General features: G+C 41.0%; 1 protein-coding gene across 1 annotated transcript in view; it reads left to right on the top strand.

Moving 5' to 3' along the window:
• LOC148675067 (leucine-rich repeat and fibronectin type-III domain-containing protein 2-like) overlaps positions 1-16,835 on the top strand; it is a 167,692-nt gene that overhangs the window by 52,800 nt on the left and 98,057 nt on the right. Inside the window, exon 2 of the mRNA XM_088626044.1 lies at positions 3,668-3,802. The gene's annotated coding sequence lies outside the window, so the exon portion shown is untranslated. The remainder of the gene's footprint in view (positions 1-3,667; positions 3,803-16,835) is intronic.

The raw sequence follows: 16,835 nt of genomic DNA, 5'->3' as shown, positions 1-16,835 counted from the left end.
ACTGGGAAATAATTCAGAACAGACATTTCAAAGTGGGGCAGATGGAGGAGCGCGTGAGAGTGTGTGTGTGTGTGTGTGTGTGTGTGTGTGTGTGTGTGTGTGTGTGTGTGTGTGTGTGTGTGTGTGTGTGTGTGTGTGTGGAGTGGGAAGGGGGCAGCAGCACAGCAGCACAACAGATTCCAATTTGTGAGAAGAATTGGTACAAGACCTCAGCCCCCTCCTAGAATTACAGTGATTGTTATAGCAGCTCGATAATAAGATCTTGTGCAAGTGCTATAATAGGCTGTGGCATCTCAGGGGGAATTTTATCAGGGTAATGAATTCCTGCTGAAGGAGACCTGTGTGGAAAGTGGTGGCGTCCCGGGCTGATTGCATTACTTTCACTTGATTTTTCCCTGGTCCCTCGCTATGAGGATCTGTGCCAGGTGAGAGGCGGGAGAGGGAGAGATGAACAGGGCTGTGCCAAGACCCCCTGAAGGCTCACTCTGCACTGCAGGGTCGCAAGAAGTCACAGCGCGGGTCTGTTAAGGTTCAAAGTGAGTTTTACATGGTCACCTTGTCACAAAAAGCAGCTTTAAAAAATAATAATAAACTTTATATACATAGCACCTTTAAAAGTAACATCTCCAAGCTTTTTACTGCAGGTGTAAAAAACAGTTACGAGAATAGCAATTTACAAAGGACATGTACAGTATAAGTACATATAGGAAAAACAAGAACTCGGAAGTGCAGCAGAAGACACAGGATCGTTAGAAAATGTATCAGACATAGACACTGATTAAATAAAGGCCTTTATGAAAAGAAAAGTTTTGAGTCTAGATTTAATGCACTCAGGGTAAGTAACTCCATGATATCCTTCGGGATGAAATTCCAGAGCTCAGGGGCGTAACAAGAGGCCCTGTCAGCCACAGGAGGTAAACTTTACGTGTTATAATATAGAAGGTACTGGCTGTATGTAGAACAAGCCATCCCCTTCAGAAAACAGCTCATAAAATGAAAACTTTTAGAATGGCAATTCCTGTGTTATAATCTCTGATTGGTTCCAGACCTCAAAAATACTTTCTCAAATACCCAGACATCACTTTAATACAGCACAGAAGATACCAGAGTATTCAAACAATAACATTTCTGGTTAATTATTCAAGTAACACACTTGAAGCCATGAGCTGATGCACAAACATCAGGTAGGAAAACAATGACATTTCTGCTCATTTAGAGTACAGTAATTATAGCATTACAGTCATTAGCAAATACATAAACATTAAGCACTATCCTGTACTACAGTACATGCACTTAATATAAAAATGTATATAACAAGTTATATGTATATATAAAAAGTTAAAATATCATAAAAAGTAAATTCCTCATCTGAGAAGATGCAAGAAAAGAAGAATCTCTGAAGCCCAGCTCATGAAAATGTGCTTGTAAAAGTAAAAACAATGGTAGGAACTACTACATCACGTATAAATGAAAACTCGTATAGAGGTTGCTCACATAGCGAAGGATTCGAGTTTGAGATTTCCGCACACAGCACAATGGTTATTCTCACCTTCCAGTTGCTGTGCAATGCTACATCCTCTCTCTGCAAACATTCCACACAACATGTGTCCCTCTCTCTGGGTCAGCATGCACAGAGTTGACTATCACTCCTGTCTCTCCAGTGTCTCTCTCTCTGGCTCAGCATGTGCAGAGCTGACTATCTCTCCTGTGTCTCTATGGCTCAGCATGCACAGAGTTGACTATCTCTCCTGTCTCTCCAGTGTATCTCTCTCTGGCTCAGCATGTGCAGAGCTGACTATCTCTCCTGTGTCTCTATGGCTCAGCATGCACAGAGTTGACTATCTCTCCTGTCTCTCCAGTGTCTCTCTCTCTGGCTCAGCATGTGCAGAGCTGACTATCTCTCCTGTCTCTCCAATGTCTCTCTCTCTGGCTCAGCATGTGCAGAGCTGACTACCTCTCCTGTGTCTTTATGGCTCAGCATGCACAGAGTTGACTATCTCTCCTGTCTCTCCAGTGTATCTCTCTCTGGCTCAGCATGTGCAGAGCTGACTACCTCTCTTGTGTCTCTATGCCTCAGCATGCACAGAGTTAACTATCACTCCTGTCTATCCTGTGTCTCTCTGGCCTAGCATGTACAGAGTTGACCACATTAATAATGAAACCTCTCAAATCAACCTTGATAGCACATGGACTTGATCAAGCAGGCAGCCAGACTTGTAGATCACTCACTGTGCCAGCCAGCAGCCTACTCCAAGTCACTGGAATGGGCAGAGTTAGATCTCATATACGAGTGTAGCTAGAGAGCTGTGAGTTGTGCTACTTCTAGTAGCATTACCAGTAGCTGTAGAAGTAGGAGTAGTAGTATTAACAGTAGTAGTAGCAGTAGCAGAAGTACAGTATAAGCAGTAGCAATAGTGATGGTAAGATAGGAATAGCAGCAGTGGAAGTGTTCGCAACAGTGCAGTGTGAGATACAGTCCACATTACATCTGTGATTTATTGTAACACTTCAACAGGGAGCAGGAACCAAAACAAAACAGATATGATGTGTTTTGTATCTAAGCCAAAACAATGATGCCAACATTATCTTTAAATGTCTCTTTAATGAAGACATTTCATTTATGTTCAGCCTCTCTCTGCTTTGTAGAGAGATGTGATGGACTGGCCTTCACATCGTGTTCCACAGAGCTGGCTGTGTCCATGGCGCACCTTTAGAGCTAAACTACAGGATCTAGTTTCAAACCATAAGGAAATAAGATCCTAGGGAATAGGAAACATGGAAATGAGAAAAACATCTGTGGATTTAGAACTTTTAATAAAGTTCCTCATACATATGAATGCTCAAATCACAAGGGGTAGACATTAGGAGAAATGTGAGTTGTTGGATTGAGAATTGAATATTGAATAGAAAACAGACCATACAAACAAGGAGGGAATACTCAGACTGGAGCAAGTTAGTGGAGTATCTACAGGTAACTGTATTAGGACTATTACTCTTCTTAATTTATGTCAATGATCTTGATTCCGATATAGTAAGTAAACTAGTCAAGTTTGCAAATAATACCAAGATAGGAAATTAACAAACACTGTTGCAACAGTAAATTAAATTTAAAAATATTTAGTAGTTCTAATTCAGCTGATGATGTTTAATATATATGTGCTAGGTATGGCATTCAGGTAGCAAAAACCTAAACTAGATATACAGTACAAACCTGATACAGGTATTAAGGGACTGTCCTACGCTGACAGGCTGAAGAAACTGAGTCTCTTTAGTCTTGAACAGAGAAGCCCATGAGGAGACCTGATACAAGTATTCAAAATTCACAAAGTTAACCCAGCAAATTTCTTCATATTGAACAGTGAAACACTTACCAGAGGACTCTAGTGGAAACTGTGTGGAAGTGTATTTAAAACTGAGAACAGGAGGTACTTCTTTACACAAAAGGTGGTGGGTGTATGGGACAAGCTGCCCAGCCATGTCATTCATGTTAATGTCCTGGTTTCTGTCAAGAAGCAGTTGGATGAGATCCTGGATTCAATTAACTACTAACTACTAACTACCAAGCAGGTCAGACAGTGCGAATGGCTCCTTTCACTTGTAACCTTTTTTATGTTCTTCTTTCTGCTGAGGACTGAGAAAACCGATGTGTTGACTTTTTTTCTCACAGGTGAAAGAGTGACCTAATGCAGAGGAGTGCTACGACAGTGTCACATGACAAGACACAAAGGGACCTTGCATCTTTCAACATACAGTAGAAGAGAAGAGAGAGATACCCAGTCATCATTCCCAGGCAGTGAGACAGGTAGGACAAGTGCACACAACAGAACCTGTGTTCAGTTTCCAGTGTTTGGTGTCATGCATACAGGTCACAGCTATTGTAATTAAGAGTCTGTTGATGTGCGCTCTCAGATGATAAGCATCAATTCCTTTTTTAAACTATTTCTATATTTATGGTACTATGAATGTACTGCACACTGTACTAGATTTTACAAGTGGACTCTTTGTAGGAATCATGAATCATCACTCTAGCTAGATAGTTTTATAGGAAGTGATTTGAATCTTCAATTCTGTACTTTTTTTAATGCAAGCAATAAGTCCCGAGTTATTGCTGTGTCCAATAGGAGATGAGCATTACTTGAAACTGATTTCTAGTCTTTCTCTGCCAAGGGTTTTCACAGTGTGTGTCCACCTTAAGTTAAAGAAAACATGTTATTTCTATTGCTGTTGTTCATTTCACTACTCCTGTGTATAATAGTTGCAACAATGATGATTAAGAGCAGGTTTGGTTATGTGGACGTGAAATAACTACTGTGCAATGTAGCTGTCTTACAACTTACACATCAATTAATTGGTCATGACAGTTCAATTAATTATTCAGTAAGCTGACAGCTAAGCCTGAAACGGCAGCATGATGAGTAATCCTGATATATACTCTGTCTCATTTGCAAATGGGAAAAATGTTTTCATATGAGCTTCCGGCATTGACACAGAAGATAAGCATAGACCCATATGTATTAATACATATGAGAGAAAGAATAGGCATTTATTGATATACCTGGTTTTCACAGTTTGTTTGTGGGACAACTGCCTGGCTAGAGAAGGAAGCCTCTCTCTATACTCAGCTCAATGTAAGGAATCCCCAATGAAAAGGTATGCGGATCCTATGCAGATGCAGGAGCAGGTAGATATCCAAAACAGGCGTACAGTATAATCCGAAACGTCAGGTGAGATCATGGTCAAAAGGCGAAAAGTAGTTTGAAAGCCAGGAGATACGGAGACAGGAGTACAATCCAAAACAGAAGGCTAGGTTCAAGGTCGAGGGTAAAAGGGTAGTTCAGAAGCCGGGAGAAGTTTTGCAAGTGAGGTACGAACAGTCTCTCTAGAAGACTCAATACCGAGCAGCGGGAAGCGGGTTTGGATTGTTTAAATAGCGCAGCCTGTAGGGCGTGTGATAATGAATTAACATGTACGGCGGCGATTGTTATTATCAATCTGCTGCTGGCAGTGGTTAGCTCTTTTGTGGGTTGATCTGGGCTGGCTGGCGGTCGTGACACTCAAGGGCTGCTGTACTGGACATGAACCTGTTGATGGTGGACAGGTGTTAGCAGGAGGAATTCTGGGAAATAATGGTCTAAAACAGGTACCCAAAATCTAATCCTGGAGGGCTGGATCCTGACACTTTCAAACGTCTCTCTCATCCATCACCTGATAAAGACCAAGGAACAATGTTACTGGTGGCCAATGAAGTAAATTTAATGATGCTAATTTGTTAAGTACTTTAAAAACTCTGTGTCAAGAACAAATAACATTGTGTCCCTCACACAGACCTTTGGGCATTTCTAGGTCTTAAGTCTCATATTTATACCCTAGAGAGCTAAATGACAGGAAAAGGGGTTTGTCCTGAACTGTGATTAAATATTTTTGTACATAATATAACCCATTTGCAATACTCTGCACATACATTAAGTGTGCGTCTTGGAGCTTTTGTTCTCTAGTAGTTATAATGCAGTTTAGAAAGCTCTTGGTTGGATGAGCAGAATCATGTGACCGTATTCTGGCAGTTGATAACATAGTTTAGGTACTAATGAGCATCTTCAAACTGTACAAACCCCTAGGTCTGTACTTCCCTGCTTTCTCAATTCTGTGACTAACAATTGTTTCCATGACTCCAAAGAACTAGGATTGTATTGTCTTGTGTTGGTATAGAATCATAGTGATTTCATTCTTCATATGTACAAAACTACAGTATGACCTATAAACACAAATACATGGTCAGTGCCATTCCAGGAGTGCTGAAACGGCCCAATGTGACACTGAGCTTCTAAAACACTCCTGAAAGGCAATGCACTTATTTTACCCAGTATGCACGTGAAAAAGGTCATTTGAAATCCCCTTTGAGTACCCCATATTGAACTGAAGTTTTGAGAATAAATATGTGTACATTATATCCAGCATAATGTTAATTTAGGATGAATCTGGTGGTGATTAAATGTTCTTTTTTGATAAATGGAGCAGGTGATCTCCAATTCTCCAATATAGTCTGGCCACTCTCAGACTGAGTTCCCAATTCAGTGTGCAACAGATACATACAATACCTCTGAGCTGACCTACATAGACTTGGAGATGTTCCATGGGATGACTAATCATTGTGGTATTTACTAACACGGCTAGTGTTTGTGGGTTTCTCTCATCCTGGCCTTCATGGTCTCAGAACATAACAAAAAAAAACATTTACAAGGATATGACTTAACTTGGTGAATTATTCTGTGCTCATTCCTTTTTTAAATTCTCCACTGAGACAGCAAGCTGATAGCAACCAAGAGCAAAGCTTCACAATGCAATAAAATAATGGTGACCTGAATGACCTTTCAATGAGAGGTTGATTGAGCAGACTATCCAATATCTTCAGCATAGAAATTCACTATTCTAGTGTTCATTGTGACTTCAGTCACTGAAGAATGAATGAACCCAAAGTAAATTGTACTCTTTTTTCAAAGCAGCTAATCAGAAATGTTCCAGAAGCACTCTCAGTGGTGTGTTTCCATTGTCTCCTTACAGAAAGCTCTGCTTTGAAAGTCTGTTAGTTTTGTAAAAAGAGAAAGGCACCAGTAACCTTGATCAGGTGCCAGAAATCTCAACTTTGCCCACATGCCTTTAAGCTAAACTTTCATCACTTCAGGATTGTACATTTAGATACATATTTTATGTGGAATTTGTACTCTTCTGCAATGTGATGACATGTGAGGAGGAAAGATTTTTTATACTTTTTGATAGTCTATCACAACATCATACCTGCTTACATGTTGGTTAGGCTCATAATTGGCTACGTAAAGTCAAATCTCCATCGCCTTGGCTGTTCTTTAATTTGAGAATGTCCCAACTACACAAGGTGTTCAACAAGGTACAGTGCTGGGTCCTTTTGCAATTTCGTATTTACACTTTGCCTTTCGATTAGAATACTCACCATCAAGGATTTCAGTTTCCTAATTATGCTGAAAACATTCCGATTTTCTTGTGCGACAATGCTCTACACTTTAGGCATGTCTGTCAGATATTAAGCTATGGAAGCAGCAGAACTTTCTTCAGCTAAATCAGTGAATCAGCTAAAAGCTGGTGATATAAAATAAATATAAAGTGATGATGAAAGTGTGAAGTCGTGGTGCTACCTTTTGACTGATTAATATTAGAAATGTCACAAGGGCATATTTTTTGCACGTGGCTACAATTCTTTGGATACAAATATGCTCTGCCCATCTGTTGTACGTGTATTTATTCCATCAACAGCAGACTAGTATAACACCTTGTTTTCTGGGGTATCTTCATCCTTAAGTACATTTCAGATTCTGTGGCTTGTGAGCGCTGTCATTTGCTGAAGGGTTTGTCTGATAGGTGGAGGACTCCAGTGCGGTGAGTGGTGGCACCTTGAGTGCAGTCAGCTTTAGGTGGATCTGCACTGTCTCTGTGTCTCAAAGGCGATAGATTTCTCTGCAGAATCCCAAGATTCGAAATGTTAATGATGAAGAAACACAGCACTGCCAGACTCATCATTCTATATATACAAACAGACAGCACTGATAAACAGGTTCTTTAATTTGCAGTTCTTGCAGCTATTTTATCAACTATAACTGGACTAACTGACAAAAGACTTTACAAAATTTCTCTCACATAAGGATTAGGTGCAGACTTTTTTCCATTATAAGTGAAGCAAAACTGGCTTAAGGCATAAGACTTCCATCATAACTCACAGGACCACAAGGCCATCTCAAGTGCCAAAGGAACACATGAACTGATTGTGATTCATCCTCATTTGAAACACAAGTGTGACATGCAATATCAGGCTGACAGCTTTAAAGGTTAAGCTTGGGCTCTGACTATGTGTGAGACAGATGTATAGGGGAGGCTGTTCTAAAATAAAATGGCTTCTGTGTGGAGGTGTGGGATGGAATTACTTTAAATACAGAACAACTGCGCGGTAATACATGACTGAAGACTCATTTTCAGTTTGCATCTTAAATCGCTTAGAAATCATCATGGTAAAACTTTGTAAAATGATGCATTGATAAGTCATCCTTGTAATCTTTGTAAGTTCTGGATGGATAATGACAACCAGGCCACTTTCTTCCCAGCTGTTCTAAACCATAATTAAACCCAATATTGTCTCACAAATCCTCCTCCTCCCCATCTCCACCTGCCCAGCTGCCCTGGTTCACTCCCGACTTCCCTGTCCTGCAGGCAGGAGGGTGGACCTCAGCCAAATGGGTTAAGTTTAATCTCACTGCACCTACAGTAAATACCTTATAAGGATCCTCGAATGTTCATTGACACTATTTCTCATGAAGTGTTATTGGACAGGGGCGGCACAGTAGCACAGTGGTTAGTATTGCTGCCTTGCAGCTCTGGGGCCCTAGGCTCAGTCCCTGGGGTGCTGTCTGTGTGGAGTTTGCGTGCGTTCCTCTGTGTGCTTCCACAGTCCAAAGACATACTGGTAGGTTAATTGGCTTCTGGGAAACCTGGCCCTGAGGTGTCTGTGGGTGTCTTGTTATTCAGTTGTATTTGACAATTCAAGTACCGAAGGTTGTGTGTGAATGATTGCTTCTCACAGGCAATGCCACTGCAGGTTAGCAGCTCTGGGAAAATGCTGGAGCCAGACCTGTGTGCACAATTATATCTGTGTTTTGTAGGAAGGCGACAAAGTGATATGAATGTTATTTTACTGCCTTCATCCCAGTGAATTGCATGATGATTAACACTGCTGCCTCACACCAGGGGGTGTTGGATTTCGTGCAGACCTGTGGAGTTCGCTTGTTCTTTCCTTGCTCCAGCCTTCTGCCCAAGGCTTCCAGGAGAGGCCTCAGGATGACACTGCCTTTACCAGGAATAAGCAGTCTTCTGATAGAGAATGGATGGAGTCACAGAGAGTAGCATGGCCTTAATTCCCAGCGCAAGTGCTTTATGAGACAATATTAAATGGGCCCTGCACAGTGAAGTCAGCTGGGAAAGCTATATTGTTTGATAAACATATCAGGTGGTACAGTAAGTGCTACCTACAGTAACTATGGCCGCCTGTAAGCTATTATCTTTTCTTTGCTATTTTTATGCAATATCATTTGCCCACCAAATGATTTGCAATACCTAACTGCTGGCTATCAAAGTCTTTTTCATTACTTCTTCAGTTAAAAGCACATGAGTCTGAGTTTGAATACCCGTCTCTGCTGAGGAATGCGCACGCCGAACTCCAGGCATTGCTTTGCAGGAGGGAGACCTATTCCATATGTGCTCCAGGTGTTTTTACTGTAAGCAATCTGTGAGTATGGGAGCTGTAGAATAGGACAGACGATAGATGATCCTCCGTTCTTATTAAGGGCTGATGCTCAGCACTGAATCATGCAGCAGCTCCCAGAGGCTCCTTAAATACCTTGTGGACAGTCAGGCTGTGAATCCGTGACCAGCATTTTCTCAGTGCCTGAAAACCCAACCAACCACGCAGGATTAATACAAAAAATAGCAATGATTCAAAAAATATCTGAGCGTACTCCCTCGCTTCATCTTAAGTAATCTAATTCATACTCTGCAGAAGGATGCATTTTTTACCCTTTTAATTTTTCCTTTTCATTTGAATTCATGAAGTAGAAAGGGGAGGGAAAATTAGTGGAAAGAACAGAAGTAGTGTTGCTGATTTTATGACAGGCTGTGTTAATGCTGTGCTAGAAGGAGCAGAATGGACTCCTATGGACAATGGACTCCTACCTGGAAGGTTGTAGGTTCAAATCCCAAGTGAGACACTTTGAGCAAGGTACTCCAACTGAACAATTCTAGGAAAATGTACACCTGTATGTACGTATTTGTGCAACTATAAATGATAGGAAAATAGTCAGAGATGTGAAAGGGACAATCCTATATAGGGACACAAAGTGACTCTCCTTGACCAATAGGTGGCACTCTTCCCTGAGGACCACACACCAATTCCACATCAGTACTTCAGTGTGGTGACTGGGGTTACAGTGCTACAATATATGCTTCTACTGTCTAGATGAGACATACAGTAATACTAAATTCCACACTGTAAAATTATACACATGCCCCTTACGTTTGTCATCCCGTTTAAATGAGACCTCAGTTTCAATGAACATTCTCCGTGTTGAATAAAAGCTGCTCATATTGACTGTTTATAATACAGTTTCTTTCGTGAACAGTTGCTTCCTGTGGCCTGAGGTCCCGAAATAACACAACACAAAACAAAAGCCACTCCACTGCAGCACGGTGAGATCAAACACATCAAAGAAGAACCTGAAGATCACACACAGAGAGTCTTCCTTCAGAAGGATCAGTGGTGTTCTATTTTTTTGCACACCGTAAGAAAAAATTGTAACGGTTGTTATATTTGGTCTGTTAGTCCTGTAGGTTTTCCACAAATAGGCATTTCCCATCAAATGTCAACATATTACTGCAGCTCCCACATGTACAATATTTGATTGCCAAGCACTGGTCCTGCAGTCACTTTAAAAGAGCACTAACAGTATGATACAAGTACCGCATGCGCTTGTCACCTCTACATGTGGCAGGGAGCCAATCTAAATCAAACTTTTCAAATAAAGAAATGAGACTTAAGCCAATGTCCATGGTAGCATACTTCCTTCCTTCATCAAATATACAATAATCCAGTATATTACAATAGTATACACATATACAGTATACTCGTGTTTTAGGAGGTACAGTTGCTAGGTTCCTGAAATAGTGCATATACCCCAAATCATGTATAATCAGAATAACTCTCTTAGATCATCTTATTCTCCTTCCTTAGACAAGTGTAAGTGTATTCATATGTGCATATAATTTAAAGTATTATGAAAACAGAAATACAGTATTTACAGTATTAAATAATAATGAAATGCAAAGAACATAGCAGATACGTAGCTCTCATGAATAGCCTTCTCATTGTCTCTAATGACACAAATCGAAGACTCATTCTTGCCATACACACACACCAAACTGGTTACCATCATCTCACACCTTAACTTTGTAAAAATCTCAATTTTTCACTTCATATCAGGTATTTTCCTGACTTGCCTTTCATAAGAATAAGAATAAATTCATGCGACACATCTGAAGTGAAGTGTCTTTGTTCGAGTTGCTTGGAAGGCTGGCACAGCTCACCCCAAATTGCTCAGCCTGTTACTGTCTGAGCACCTGATCAACACACCCACGGGCCACATGGTGCCTGTTGACACCAAGTCTGCCTGCCGCTCAGAGACAGGATGGATTTACACCTTACCGTCTGCTATTGCCCCAGAAAGGAAAAGATCTTCGCGTGAAAAGGAAACTTTTAAATAAATTTCTTTACTAATTAAGTAAGAAATCCATCCTAACATGTTATGGATATTGCATGCCAATGCTCACATGCCCTTTACATGGATGAAGTTTACACAGCATTCCAGTTTGGACAAGTTGGTGACCTTTATAAATAGGTAAATCCCTGAAGCTACAGGTGAAGGCAATCGTTTAGCAAAAGAATATCTCAGAGGCACTCGATTCAGCTATAAAAGTACAGTATATATAAATAGAGTATATACTGTAAATACAGCTAAATATGTGAAATGTAGCTTAATTTGCAACAAGCAATGTACAATTTGCATATGCTGGTAAATATGCATCTTCCAAAGTGGATGTTATTGAGACCAAGACATTAAATTGCACATCATCTTGCATCCCATCGCCCACGGAGAGCAGCCAGAGCCAGGATTATTGTCTGTCAGACGAAACGATGCATATATTTCAAAGCGGAGAGAAAGAGGCCTGTGCAGCATCACAGGGACAGCCTGCTGTAAGTTCTAAACATCCCGCTGCTGGGAAGAGCTTGTCTTGTCTCGCCAGCATGGCTGCCTTTCCAAACTAGACTCTGAACACTGGCTGTCTCTCTTTTATATGAAGTTGAGAGCAGAAGAGGCTCTCTTTATTCAATTAATATTCAGCACGATGTCATAAAATAGCAGGATTACCACATTCTAGCCCGACCTCATCAGTCAGAACCCCAAAAGCTGGGTCTGGTCTCAATTAGGATGGGTGACCTCCATGGAAAACTAGGTTTGAGTCTGAAATTGCAGTAGGCTTGCAGAAAAACATTCAAATATTTGAATTGAGAATTGGTTAATAATTAGAAAACAGAGTACAGATAAGGGTTTGAATACACAGCTTGGGGTGATGTAAGTAGTGAAGTGCCATAGGGATCTGTTTTAGGACCACTGCTCTTCCTATCAATGATCTAGATTCTGGTAGAGCTTGTATATTAGTCAAGTTTGCAGATGATACTAAATTAGGAGGATTTGTAAATTCTAGAAGGAGCAGATGAAATTCAAAATGCTTGATTTAGAATGCAATAGTTTAAAACAAGGGATGCTATGCTAAAACTACAGTATTTACAGTAACACACCTGTTAGACTTCATTTCAAATGGCAGCCGGGTACATTCCTGAGCTAAAGGGAATGCAATACACTAAGAGGCTGAAGAAACTGGAATTTTTTCATCTTAAACAGAGGAGACGACTAGGTGGGGAGCTGATACAATATTTAAAATCCTCAGACACGAACCAGAGGGCACAAGAGGACACCACATGGAAGTGTGCTTAAAACTGAGAGCAGGAGACCTTTCTTTACAAAAAGTTGTGGGAGTGTGGAACATGCTCCCCTCCCATGGGGTTGAAGCTGATTTCTTTCTGAATCCTGGTTTCTTTCAAGAGAAAGCTGAGACGGTTGACAAACTTGGCTCTAGCTATCAAATAAGATGGGCCAAATGCCCTCCTCTCATTTGTAACCATTCTTATGTTCTTAGGCTGCTGCGATGTGTCTGTGGCCCAATAGGTGATTCTCTTTCCTTCTGGGCCAGAATTTCACACCAATACCCCTTATATGGTGACTGTAGGAGGTGTCCTCCTTTGGATGTCATACGGAGGACCAAACTATTTATCATTAAAGATCCCAGAGCTGTTTGTAAAAGTAGAAGTGTGCTGGTGCTGTGTGTATCCAGGTGGGGCTGCTGGTGCAGAATGGTGCTGTGTGTCTCCAGGTGGGGCTGCTGGTACAGAATGGTGCTGTGTGTCTCCAGTGGGGCTGCTGGTACAGAATGGTGCTGTGTGTCTCCAGGTGGGGCTGCTGGTACAGAATGGTGCTGTGTGTCTCCAGTGGGGCTGCTGGTGCAGAATGGTGCTGTGTGTCTCCAGGTGGGGCTGCTGGTACAGAATGGTGCTGTGTGTCTCCAGGTGGGGCTGCTGGTGCAGAATGGTGCTGTGTGTCTCCAGGTGGGGCTGCTGGTACAGAATGGTGCTGTGTGTCTCCAGTGGGGCTGCTGGTACAGAATGGTGCTGTGTGTCTCCAGGTGGGGCTGCTGGTGTAGAATGGTGCTGTGTGTCTCCTATTTGCAAATATTTTTATATATCTATCAGAATATTATATACCACTGCACTATACCGTGCTATACTGATGCAATGGGTATATACAGTATATGCATTTAAATGTATGTAATTTGAAATGACCTCAGTGTACTAAGTTAGGCCTTTGCTAGGATGTTTTCACACACACCCCTACCAATGTAATGTTCAACAAATCTCAACAAAATTCAACATGCATGTTTTTTTTTGCTGATGTTTAATGGACATGACTGAAGTGGACACACATACAGTACAGACATTAACAAATTAACAGCCTTGGCACTTGTATATCATATCACTTACATAGTGAGCAACATCCCTTCAGTTCCCTGTGCAGTGACAGCCATTAACCCGAGACGAGTGCTGGAGGTGGCTGATTATGCTGACTTCAGAGCAGAGCCCAGACATGAACAGGGTCTCATTAACATCAAGAGCAAGGCAGCTCACACAGAAAAAAAACATCACAGCACACGAGCCAAAACTAAGCATCTCTAATTCAATTAACCAGGCACTTAATTCATTTAGATGATTAATCAAAGTTAATGATTGGCTTTAAAAAAGTCTCCGTTACCAGAAGCAAAATCAAAAAAGTGCCACACTGATAATAAAATGTATTAAAGGACTTCTGATATGAAAACGTAATTTTCATTTTCACTCTGGATTAAAACATTGGTTCCTAGTTATCTGAGCTCACTCATGTGTGCAGTGTTCCAAGCTGGTTGATGTGTTTGGCATGTCTTCATCTACATCAAAACTGCTGACAGTAAAGTGTTCAGCCCTGCACATTGAACAGCATAGCAGTAATCATTACAATACTAATCCCTTGTATTTACATAGTGCCTCTCATCCTGAAGGATCGCAGAGTGCTTCACATACAGAAGGAGACTCTCTTCATCCTCCACTGAAGTGCAGCCCCCACCTTGGTGTCATGCAGCAGGTATTCCGTACCAGCAGCTCTACTGCTCAGAACAAACTTCAGATGAAGTGCTGATTTCAAAGTCCTGGCTCGAATCACCTGCAGATCATGGAATCCTTCCAGAAACCATTATTGATCTGGGCTAAAATGTGCATATTGAACTGAACAGCACATTTTATAGTATGTGTATAGATCAAGTGTCTTTCCAGAGTCCCTGATTCCATTTGATGTTCACAAATGTCCATGGAGATAAAGTCATATATGACAGGCACAGCTCTGCTTTAGGTGACATTAGGGAATTTCCCATTGGCCTTTACTAATCATGGCCTCCTAATAATCTGCATCAATGAACTGACTTCATCACTCTGTTCTCCTCCCCACTGATAGCTGATGTGTGGTGAGCGTTCTGGTGCAATATGGCTGCTGTCTCTTCATCCAAGTGGGCTGCACAATGGTGGTGGTGGAGGGGAGTCCCCATTACCTGTAAAGGGCTTTGAGCGGAGTGTCTAGAAAAGTACTCTATAAGTGTAAGCAATTATTAATTAATATAATTATTAATGGAGGGAAAGGCAGACTCTAGATATTCCAAATGTGAACGCTGGCATACAAACTTGGCTTGTTTTGGACGGTGAGCTACTTGCTTTTTCTTCAAATCTGCTTTAGTAACACTTGACCGTGATTGTTCCTGAGGAAGTTTCCTTCTCTGTGAAAATAAGTGTAAAAGCACAAACAGTGGACGAAGAAGAGAATCTGCTGTCCCGAAATGAAGTGACTTTTTACCACAGTGCTGTGGCCTTGTCACCTGCTGTCATTGTGTCTCTATAGGGATATGAGGATTCTTAGTCTGGCTCTGCCATATCTCCCTTATCAGAGAGGTCAAGCTTTCCACTCCACTCATGGGACTCCATCCAAAGGAACAGTGCGGAGGATGCTATCCCTCTTACAGCCTGACACTGGCACCGAGACTGTTTCTGAGACCTTTTGCATGTATCCACTCTTGCTGTCTCTTAGTCTAAGTGAGCCTTTGGTCTGTTGAAACAGAGGCTGTGATAAAACGGTAATCGATGCGTTTGCTGACAAAGGCTGGGATGTCGCTTTTTTTTGTACAAAGAGAGAAAGACAAACCTTCTAACGGAACAAGTAAAGGTTAATTCCATGCTGAGAAGTAGAAAGAAGAAACACTTCTTTTTCAGCTGCTGAGCCTTCTTCAGGTGTTATGTTTCTCCTCCCTGATTTCCAGTGTAGAATTATCCTTCATGTGCTCCTTTGAGGCCATCGCATGCTTTAACTTTATTACCGAGTTCATTACATTTGCTCAGTTTTCCTCATTGATTTTTAAGTCCATTTTGCACTGGCTATAAAACTGCAAAGACTCATGCATTTTCTATATAGACAGTATGTCAGTGCTAAATTAAAAATACTTGCAGAGGCCTGCATGAAAGAAGGTGCAAATATATTCTTTTCTAGTAATGGTAGTGTAGTTCCTTCAGCACGCATCCTGTAGTGTCAGGGTACTCAGGAGACTCAGGAGACCTTAGAAATCCTGATCACACCAATCATACCTTATAAATTAATACTTTTAGAAAGAGACAAAGCAGAAGCAAAGAAATCAGGTCAGAGAGGTTCTAATCTTAATCTTACATTTGGATAAATTAACTGCCAAGCTTTGGTAGAACATTTACAGTATGTGTTTCCCAAACAAATTTCCCAAACCAAAAAAGGTGGTCTCATATATTCTAATGCTTTCCAGGATTCCCTGCCACTGTAAACTTCCATAGCAACACAAAAAACACAGACTCTCTAGTCATGATATTAGGAGTCCCAGTCAAAGACAGCTCTGCGTCTGTGTACAGCTACATCTTGAACAGGAAATGACTTTAGTTCAAGGTCTGAAGCATATCACACTCTTTGAACATGAATGCATAAATACTTCATTTTATGAATGTGAAGGCATGAAGAATGCATGTTTAACAAGTCCCGCCAGCGATCAGATTCAGATTTAGGGAATACCAATGTACCAATGGATTTTCTATGGCCAGAGAAGGTGATGGAAGTCTGTCCCACATTCACAGAGTCAGCTACACTTTGCTTACTCCTGAGGCAGTGAGGGCAGTTGTATCATTTGCCTGGCAGATACCTTTTATCCAAAGCCCCCGATACAGAAGATGAAGAGCAAGATTCTATAATATGGATAATAAGAGAAAATGAAAAACTATTACTAGTTCACCATGGGTAAATGAAAGGATAAAAAACTCAGATGCAGATGTGAATACACAAAGCATGAACAATCAACAGTGGTCAACAGCAATCAAGTCAACAAGTTTAAAATGTTCAAAAAAGCTTAAAAGTACTGTATATTTGCTGGAAAAATGCTATTTTTGGGATCATCTTTTAAAAAAAGTACGTGTTCTCTTTTGCTCTAGGTCAATAATGCGCTAAATATTCATTCATTGGTCTCCTGTGGTTGAAGATGATTGTCTTCCTTCAGGCTGAAGTTGG

This window comes from Lepisosteus platostomus, chromosome 3 (assembly GCF_059453375.1).
Source record: "Lepisosteus platostomus isolate fLepPlt1 chromosome 3, fLepPlt1.hap1, whole genome shotgun sequence".
Classification (NCBI taxonomy): Eukaryota; Metazoa; Chordata; class Actinopteri; order Semionotiformes; family Lepisosteidae; genus Lepisosteus; species Lepisosteus platostomus.
The sequence above is the reverse complement of the archived record's forward strand: the minus strand, read 5'-3'. Positions and strand labels throughout refer to the sequence as shown.